The following is a 10,753-nucleotide window of genomic DNA, read 5'->3' as shown; positions in this document are numbered from 1 at the left end:
TATCCCCATGATTTCGGAAGCCTTAGGATGGTTAGGGTTTGATGAATTTCCTTGAATTAAAGTAATATGCTAGCTGCCCTTGACATGAATTGAGTAATTGAACATTGAATTATAAGTTTAGTGCATGAATTGAAATTTGAGAATTTGAGGTCTTGAGAAAAATTAGGGTTTTGCTCATGTGATGGTTGATGAACATTTTAAAGGTCAATTAGTGACCATTTGGTAAGGTTCAACCATAAAATGAGACAAATTGTGGCTTTGGATGTTGAAATGTGTAGGCTACCCATTGTGATCAATTCTGGACCACTAGAGTTCAGTGTGTTTGGAGAGCCTTAACTGAATTTGTGTAGCTCCAATTGGTGCAAAGCCAATTGAAGGTGAAAATAGACATATAATGCAACATTTTTTGTGAAGAAACCATACTCAGAAAACTAACCTAAGTTGCCCTAAAAATTGACCTAATTCGGGTAACACACATGCTGCCCTGGAAAAGTGACCAAATAAACAGTATTTATTCAAATAGTCATAACTCAGTGTAGAAATTCCAATTGACCTGAATTTTATATCAATGGAAAGCTTAGACAATTTAGAACAACTTTAATGAAGAACACAAACCTAAATTCTGAACATAACCCATCTGAATTACTAGCCAAAGTCAGGGTACCAAAACTGCCAGAACAAATTTTGCCCAGAAATTCTGGGTAGATACCAATCCGGCTAGCCTTACTAAAATTAGCATAACTTGAGCTAAAAAACTCCAAATGTAGTGATTCAAAAAGAAAATTAAAGAAGACACAATAAGGAACAACTTTGAAGAAGAGAAGTTTGCTAAATTCTTACTGTAGCTTGGTCCAATGTAATAGTGAACATGGACCATGAAATCTGGAATTTTGAAATAACAACCAATGGGCTATGAATTGAGTTTGGCAACTAATGACAATAAGTATAAAGCTCAAAATGTGGTATCTAGGTAAAATTAGAAATAACAAAACTAGTATGTATTTAAAAGTCAATAATTGTGTTTGAATAATAAAATAAATAGTAACTACCAAACCTCAAATATAAGAAATTAAATAATTAACTTTATAAAATGCCCTAGTATGCCTAAAAACGATTGGTTTGGATAGGTTGGCATGCCAATGGGGTTTCGATAGCAGTACTGCATATGGCATTATGCCATTCTGTGGTTTATGGCTTTTGTGGCCATTCTGTGATATCTTGGCTTTTAGCTAATCTGACACTATTAAGATACTTGGCTTTATGCCCGATGATTATTACGACTTATTAGTTGTTCTGTTGTACATTGGGAGATACTTTGTGACCAATGGTGTGATGGCCTGAGGTACTTGGTACCCAGTGCCAGTTTACTCGTTTATCCAGTCCGATCAGTTGCATAGGTTACTTGGGCAACTAAATTAAGTCTTAATAAAGTATTACCAAATAAGGACAAAAAAAATTTATTAAATTAAAAATCTTATTAGAAATTACTGAAATTATAATCTGCAAAAGATATTAACATCAAAAATTGCATAAACATTTATTTTATTTTATTTTAGATTATTTTATTTTATATTGGCACCACTAAGCAGAATTGCTTAGCGTGTCGCTTTTGCCACGTGTAGGTACTAGAGACACAGCTGGGGAGCCCAGTAGATCTCAGACTGGGTGATTAGTCAAATTTGCACAGAGTCTAGAGTCACCTCTTATCTGCAGCGCACTTGGTAGGACATTAAGATTTTGGGTTGTATTTTGTACTTTGCATTTTATATTAGTTATTAGTTCTTGTTTTGTAATTACAAACTCATGTGATTATATGATGTAAATATATGTAATAATATGTTACTATAATTATCTGTAAATTTTGTTGATTAATTGAATTTGAGGAGTTATTCATCAAATTGATTTGAAATGTGATATGAACAAATTTTGGAATTTGTGTTGGAATTTTTAGATTGAGTTGATAAATATATTGGAATTGTTTTTAACAGGTTCAGAAGAACTGTTTTTTCAATTTATAGCCGACACTTTGCCGGATTTTCTGTAAAATTTGCGGAAACTCAAATTTATCCAAATTTAAAATAAAGGCCATAGTGGTATGAGTTTTGCATAAAAGCTAATTAAATCAATAAAATGAGAATTTAGAAAATATGATAAGATAAGATAAGGTGCTCCCGCACTCCTAGTGACATGCCTTCCTCGGTTATACTGTAGACTGGTGAGAGGTGTCACAAGAAATATGTTAAAATTTAGTATCAACATTGGTTTTTCTTAAGCCTTGTTTCAATATAAACTTTCATGAAAGTGGTGTTAACTTATCTTTGGAAACAAGTTTTATGGTTTTGGTTTTTCTTGAATGGTTTTATTGTCTGGGATATTATTCATTACATAAATAATAATGTGTGTTTTTCCTTACATACGTCTTTTGTTAATAATGTGGATGATATGACTATTTGGCATGCTAGACTTGGTCATATTTGCCAATAAAAAATGCAAAGATTAGCTAAAGAGGGCTTACTAGGTAATGTTAGTAAGGTGGAATTGTCCACTTATAAACATTGCTTAGTAGGAAAAACAAGGAAACCTTTTAGGAAAGGAATTAGAACCGATTATCCATTACATTTAATTCACTCTAATATTTATGGTATGATGAATATGAGGGCTAGGTATGAGGCATATTACTTCATCTCATTTATAGATGATTATACTCATTTTGGTCATGTCTATTTGATTTGTCAAAGATTCGAAGCTTTGAGTTGCTTCGTAGAATACTTAAATCTTATTGAAAATCAATTAGATAGGAAAGTTAAGGCTTTAAGAACCAATTGAGGAAGATAATATGTATTTGATCAATTCAAAGAATTATGTGATGGAAAAGGAATAGAAAGACAATTGATTATTCCTAGCAGCCCATAACAAAATGGTGCAGTGGAGAGATATAATAGAACTTTGCTTGAAATGTTTAGATCGATGATGGCACAAGAGGCTTTAAGAACCGATTGAGGAAGAGAATATGTATCCGATCAATTCATAGAATTATGTGATGGAAAAGGAATAGAAAGACAATTGATTATTCCTAGCACCCCGCAATAAAATGGTGTAGTGGAGAGATATAATAGAACTTTGCTTGAGATGGTTAGGTCGATGATGGCACAAGCAAATTTGTCTATCACCTATTGGGGTGATGCACTTTTGTTTTTACTTAACTGTGTGCCTTCAAAATCAGTTACTTTCACTCCATATCAGTTATGGACAACATGTAAACCAGACTTAAGTGTCTTAAAACCCTGGGGTTGTACTGCTTATGTTCATTATCCTTCTCATAAGTTTGGAAAACTTGGTCCAAGGGTAAGGAAATGTATCTTTATAGGATATTTTGAATAATCCAAGGGATATATGTTTGTTAGAGAGCAAGACAATGGACATGTAACTTAGTTTGAATCACAAAATGTTACATTATTAGAGAATGAATTTCCTAAGCAAGGGGAGATAAGACAAGACTTTTCTCTATATGAGACTTAAGATCAAGATATTTTAACAATACCAAGTCAACAGGAATCACATCCAAGTGGGAGTAATATGAGCAACAATGAATTAGTTTTAAACAAAGCCCAATTAAACCCTGAAGTGACTCCACCAATAATTCTTAATCTAAGTGGGAGTACCATAAACATTGATGGTTCAATGTATTAATCTCAGCTTCATCGATCGAGTCAGAAGAGCATTCCTCATCATTGATTTGAGATTGAAGGGGAAGCATTTAAGGTTACTCCAGATGATAAAGAGCTTAGAAATGTAAATGAAGCTCTTATATGCCTGGCTAAGCAAAAAGTGGATTAAAGCAATGGAAGAAGAGATGGAGTCTATGAAATTGAACCAAGTCTAGGAACTGGTAGATTTACCAATGGGACATAAGGTTATTGGAAACAAATGGGTTCTTAAAATTAAGCATAAAGCTGATGAAAGTATCACAAGATACAAAGCTCGTTTAGTGGCTAAAGGGTATACACAACAGGAAGGGATAGATTATAAAGAGACTTTTTCACCTGTTATACGTTTTACCTTGATAAGATTAATTTTTGCAATTGTGGCTAAGTTGGACCTTGAATTACATCAAATGGATGTACAAATTACTTTTCTCAATGGAGAATTAGAAGAGGAGATCTATATGCAATGGCCTATAGCTTTTATAAAAGAAGACCAAAAGCATAAAATGTGTTGGCTTTTGAGGTCGATTTATGGTCTAAAGCAATATTCAAGGCTATATTATATTAGATTTCATAAGCTAATTATGTCATATGGTTTCACTATGATTGATGAAGATCATTGTGTATATACTAAAAGATTCAAGGACAAATTTGTAATCTTATCATTGTATGTAGATGACATACTAATAGCTGAAAAATGATAAGGAATATGTCATTTCTATCAAAGGATGGTTATCATCTAATTTTGAGATGAAAGACATGGTTGAGGTTGTATATATTCTTGGAATTAAGATGTTAAAGGATCGCTCTAAGAGGTTATTATCTGTTACTCATGAATCATACATCAAGAAAATTCTTGAGCAATTTCACATGCAAGATTGTAGCCTAATAGATACTCCCATTTTAAAAGGTGAGGTTCTGAGCCGTAGGTTATGTCCTAAGACTCCACAGGCAAGTGAGAAAATGAAGAATGCTCCTTATGCGAGTGTAGTTAGAAGTCTGATATATGCAATGATGTATATAAGGCTAGGCATTTACTATGCAGTTGGCATGATGAGTAGATGTTAGTCTGATCCAGGACAAGCACACTAGAAAGCAGTGAAGAGGATACTGAGGTATCTCAAAGGCATAATTGATTACTTACTATGTTTTTGAGGAAAATGTTTGCAATTGAGAGGTTATACCAATGCTGATTGGAGCGAAGATTTAGATGAGAGAAAATCTACCTCGGGATTTGCTTTCTTACTAAATGAGGGTACTATATCTTGGAGTAGTAAAAAGCAATCTTGTATAGCTCTGTCTACTATGGAAGCAAAGTTTTGGCTGTTGTGCAAGAAGCTTTTTTTGTTAAAATAATTACTTGTTCACTTAGGTATGTTTGATACTGTGGTAGAACCTGTGACAGTATACTGTAATAGTTAAGCAGCAATAACCTACACTAAAGATCCTAAGTATCATGGAAAAACCAAATACATAGATAGAAAATATAATTTTGTCAAAGACATGGTTACATAGAGGAAGTGAATATTAAGTATATTTTTACACAAGAAATGGTAACAGATCCATTTACCAAGCCTATTCCTAAAAAATCCTTTTATACGCATGTCAAGTCATTGAGTTTGTGTAGAATTTAATGTACTTACTTTTATCAAGATTTTCCCAAAAGATATTCACTTGTACGATGTTATTATAGTTAATGTTATTTGATTCCTTATTACATTAGTTATGGAAATATACACCTACATATATATGTTAATTGTTAAATACATAAATTGAAAGTAAAATATGTTGAAAAGATAAAAGGATTGGCCTTCTTACACAGGTAATCACCTCTATTAGCTAAGTGGCATATAGAAATGAGACAGTTATACGTTATATTATTTGAGTGATAATGTTGAAGAGCTCAAACTTGTCACAAATAATGTCGACTCAGAAAATGAGGAAGAGTGTCATTATAATTAATTGTATTGCCTAGACGTGATTGAGTCATATTATCTGTTTAAATATTCCAAATGTGAACTCCAATAAAATTAAGAGTAGAGTAAGAGAACTTAAAGTTTAGCATTGAGTGTGCTTGAACTATCATTTGTAAAATATTTTAACATATGCTCCATGGGAAAAAAGAAAATATTCTAGCATATGATTCGTACCATATGTGCTAGTGACCAATAAAGGAAATGCAAGTTGTGATATCTAATTGTCATTGTGTGAGACCTTAATGATTAAGAGTAGTCATTTTCAATATGTACCCTCATGACTCCTATCTATTTCTTGAAGCTTAGTTCAATGATCGCTATCTTATAGTATTGCCAAAGGACCATGTAAGATTCGGTCTAACGAGGCATTTCTAGAAAAGCGAGATGAATTGGGATTGAAAGAATTAGGAGAAGAGGAAGGTCATTGTGAATTATCACATTAGTTTGTGTTCATTGACCGGTCAATTATGTTTAAGAACAAAATTATGAACTCAAGATATTCATTTGAGGTCGATAGAGATATCAATGTGATAAATGATCTAGGGTACTGCATATTAAATCTACTCTAAACTCAACAAAATTGAGATGCTATATTATCCTAACAAATGTGTAGCACTGAGCTCTCAAAAGTATGATTGGCCACACGATCTATTTGTTAATATGAATACAGTAATGATTAAAAGAGGTAAAGCTTATATAATCATGTATGAATGGGAGATGAAGAATTATGGAATAGGTAATATGATGGGCATTAGCCCTAAAACCATATATGCATATTCCATCCATGATGGGTCTTGGCCCATGTATAAGTGTATAAAAAAACATGCTAAAAATTATGTGCAAAAATCTTTCAAAATTGTCAACAATATACTCATATTCTTATAGCGATAAGTTTAGATTATGTAGCTCAAAATTAAGGAATTATGGGAATTTATTGTGGCATAACAAGAGATTTAATTTATGAGGAAAAAGTGACTTTATACTTGCTTTTCCATAACCTACGGTAATAGTAAGAAAAGAAGTATTTCTCCATTAAAGGATGTTCTTCTCTAACAGGAAAAAAAAATATTTTTTTTCCCTAAAGTTTCACTGTTGTTAAGCTACATTTAGATTGTGAAAATATTATATAATTCATTTATAATATAATATGATTATATATGGCTATATGTGAAGGCATGGAAGCATGCAATTTAGGGCATTAGAGCATTAAAATTTAAAATTTAAACTAGGGTTACATGCACCATACTTAATGAGTTATGTGCCTAATCAATTTTCAATGCCCAAAAGCATACCAAAACACATTTTAGCATGCACTCAAGATTCATTTACCATTAAAAATTGAACTTTAGGAATTTAATTAATTAAACCCTAACTAAAAGAGGGGTTTTTGATTTCTAACCTCTAAGGTGAAGAATCAAACTATCTTCCTCCCTTGGGTGCTCCTAAGACTCCAATTGTAATCCCTCTAGCTTGCCCACCACAAGCTCACCAACTTGCACCAATGGCAGCCCCTAGATGTCCCTTTAGCTCTTGCCAACCACTTGGAATTAGAGGGGTTTGCTTTGGTGAGGGTTAATGGATGTATAGAATACTAGAAACATTTTCTAGCAATTTTAATTCAAATGAAATCAAGGTTTTCTTCTTGAATTAGATGAGAAATGAAGAGAGGAGAGAAAGACTCAAAGTTGCCATCCACCATGGAAGAGGGAGAAGAAGATTGGTCTTTCTCTTTCTTTCCTCATTTATATGCAAAAGATAAAATTGACTAATGATGTGCCACATGTCACTATAGGATTCAATCTTGCTTTCTTTGACTTAATCCTATCAAGCTAAGTGTCAAGGCCCAATTAAATCATAAAAGGTAATCTTCCATCATGGGAAGACAAATGGCACACTCATATAGGTGACACTTGTCACCATCTCATGATGCCATGTGTCACCATGTGAAAAGACTATTTTGCCATTGTTTGTAATTTTGAATTCTCAACTCAAAATTGTAATTTCTCCCTTAAATTAATTTATATCAAATATAAATAAAAAAATTAATTAATTAATTTTCATTAATTAATCTCAAAATTAAATTCATATTTAAACACTTTAAACATAAATTTAATTTATACTATACATCTATTATTAACCTATATTTGGTTTCAAGTCATGCTAGGGACTTTGCATTCTTATTGCAAACCAAACCTATTTAATTAATTAATTAATTAAACTCCTTAATTAATTAATTAAATCATATTTTACTTAGTTATTAACTTGTATATGTATGTGACTTACTAGGCTCATTACTAATTGGCAATGAGCAACGATATTAACTCTTAATATCATTAGAACTCTTTCTTACAGTAAATGATTTGTCTAAATCATTTTAGGCATCTCATAAACCATGGTTGACACCTAGCATAGCATGTCATGGCCACCCAATCAGTAATAAGGAATACCTTAAATGAACCTTTAACCATATGTTACCATGCACTAGAATCTCTCCTTTACAAAATCCCAATTCTAGCTGGAATTATGGTTAATGTCAAACTCTATTTGCTATGAATGTTATGTTATCTTTTAATTCTAATTCTTGATTAATCAGACTTTCTTGTCATAAGCTCCTTTCCCACTAAGTCTATCTATCCTGGCCAGAAACTTGAATCATCAAGAAAAATTAAATGAACATAGGATTTTATCCCTATTTACTTAGGGTAACAGATTCCATCTTGATCAACACTTATCTCCATATATAACTAGTAGGCGCTAACACATGCCCATATACTCATACACAGTATGAGTATGAAAGTAGTATCAAACTCAAACCACCCATATACAAGATAACTGTGTTATCTCTGGTCTAAAGATTATATGCACTGATATGATATATGACAATGCATTGACAAGAGTAAACTCCACGTGCTTGTCATAAGTGTCACTGGTTCGGCTTACTTATCATATATAAGTGCCTATCATGTTTATTTTGTGGCAATAGACTCACCGCTCTAACTTATTTATATCTCATATTAATGCTTTGGGAATAAACATGATTACAATCTTTTTGTATAAGTCATGTCCTTTTGTGAAGTATCCTCGATTGTGAACCAATTTATAATACTTTGTGCTAGAAATACTATCACTCATATTCTTAACAACTTAAGAATAGAATTTCTAACAAAATATTAACAGACCTTTTTAATTACACATAAACAGATTATGTAAACAGAAAAGTGTAATTGCCTTTTATAAATTAAATATATACAAGATACATACAAAATGATATGCTCTAAGGCATACTACTAATAATTTTCCACTAGCAATAGAGCCATTCATTACAGTATCTTAGACCCATTTTCTCAAGATGTCGGTCTAACTGAGCTTGTGACATAGCCTTCATGAATGGATCAGCTAGATTTTCGGCTGATGCTATTTTCTGCATGGCTACATCACCTCGCCCAATTATCTCTCTGATAATGTGGTAGCATCTTTCTGTGTGTTTGGATTTCTAGTGAGACCGGGGTTCTGTAACACTCCTATTTGTATAGCCTGGTATATTTCACTATTCTGGCGACCGGTGTCGGTCCAAATAATTAAGGGGATTATAACCATATCTAAGACAACTAGATAAGCCCTGAACATAAATAATTAGTAATTGTCAATTAGTTAAGTATAAATAAGAAAAACAGAACACGAGAAGTTAAATGAGCCGAGAGTCACAGCGATGGGTGACCTTTTCAGGAACGACTGAGAGGTCAATTTAAACTCGAATTTCGAACAATAAAATGTGATGCTGCAGTCCTTAGGACTATTGCAAACACAGTGGAAAAGAGAAAATCACAAAACAAAATTATTAAGCTGGTCAAATAATTAGGTTAGGGATTCAGAAGAAATATTAAATTATTTACAAACAGGATCGAACCGGCGAGGGGAAATTTGGTCAATTGACCCTTAGAGCTGACTCCTGACTTGACTGTCAAATAAAATCAGAGAAAAAAAATTTTGGGATTAAGAATTAAATTAAAGAACTAAAGGAAAATAAATGAAAAAAAAAAAAGAAAAAGAAAAAGTGAAAAAGTTATTACATCATGCATGATGCAATAAACTTAATAATTAAAATTTCAAAAATTTCATTGGATAATTGTGGATTAAAGTAGATTAAAAACACAAAAAAGAAAAGAAAAAAAAAATAAAGCAAAAGTCTTCTTCTTCTCCATATTGCCGTGACACTCTCCCTCACCCTTTCCCTCTCAAAACCTCCATGAAATCTCATTTGTGAGCATGAAGAAACCTAATTTCAGCTATAGAAATTGTAAGTTCCTTAATTAAACCTTGTTTGGGCAACTAGAGAAGAAGATTGAGCAAGAAAAGAAAAGAAGAAAAGGAAGGATCTGGGTGGTTGAATTTCAAAGAGAAGGTTAGTAAGCTAAACTTTGAATTTCTAGTTGAATCACTGTGTTTATAGTTGAATAAACCTAGAAATATAATTAAAATGAAAAGAAAACATCTTTGAAGGACTATGTGTGAATTCGGCCAGCTAGGGTTTAAGTTGAGAATGCATGAGTTTGATTGAATTAAACATGTTAGAAAGCTTGAATGAATTGAGAAAGTATGTTTGTATGCTTGGAATTAATAAAAATGTAACAAATTAAGGAAGTTAGGGTTTTGGACCTAGGGTTTGGGAGACAAAACTTTAAGAATTAGTCAAATGGTGTGTTTGACCTTGTTTGAGCTGAAAAATGGTCATGTATGACCAATTGTAGTATGTTGGAAGTGTTGGAATTAAATGGAAATTCGGATTGGTTATGGACATTTTGCAGGTAGCAGAACCAAGGTCTCTTTCAGGGACCAAAACTGAAAATTTACCAACCTAATTGGTGTGAGCCAATTGGGAATGAAACTAGATACAAAATGACACATTTTTCATTTAGGAATCATGCCCAAAAAGTGACCATAGCATAGTGAACAAATTGGCAAAATCTGGAGTAGGCAATCTGACCTGTACAAAAATGACTAAATGGCCATAACTTGGGTTAGGCAGGTCTAAATAACCTAAAATTTTACCAATAGAAAGCTGAGATATAGACC

Source organism: Hevea brasiliensis, chromosome 2 (genome assembly GCF_030052815.1).
Source record: "Hevea brasiliensis isolate MT/VB/25A 57/8 chromosome 2, ASM3005281v1, whole genome shotgun sequence".
In the NCBI taxonomy this organism is placed as follows: Eukaryota; Viridiplantae; Streptophyta; class Magnoliopsida; order Malpighiales; family Euphorbiaceae; genus Hevea; species Hevea brasiliensis.
The sequence above is the reverse complement of the archived record's forward strand: the minus strand, read 5'-3'. Positions refer to the sequence as shown.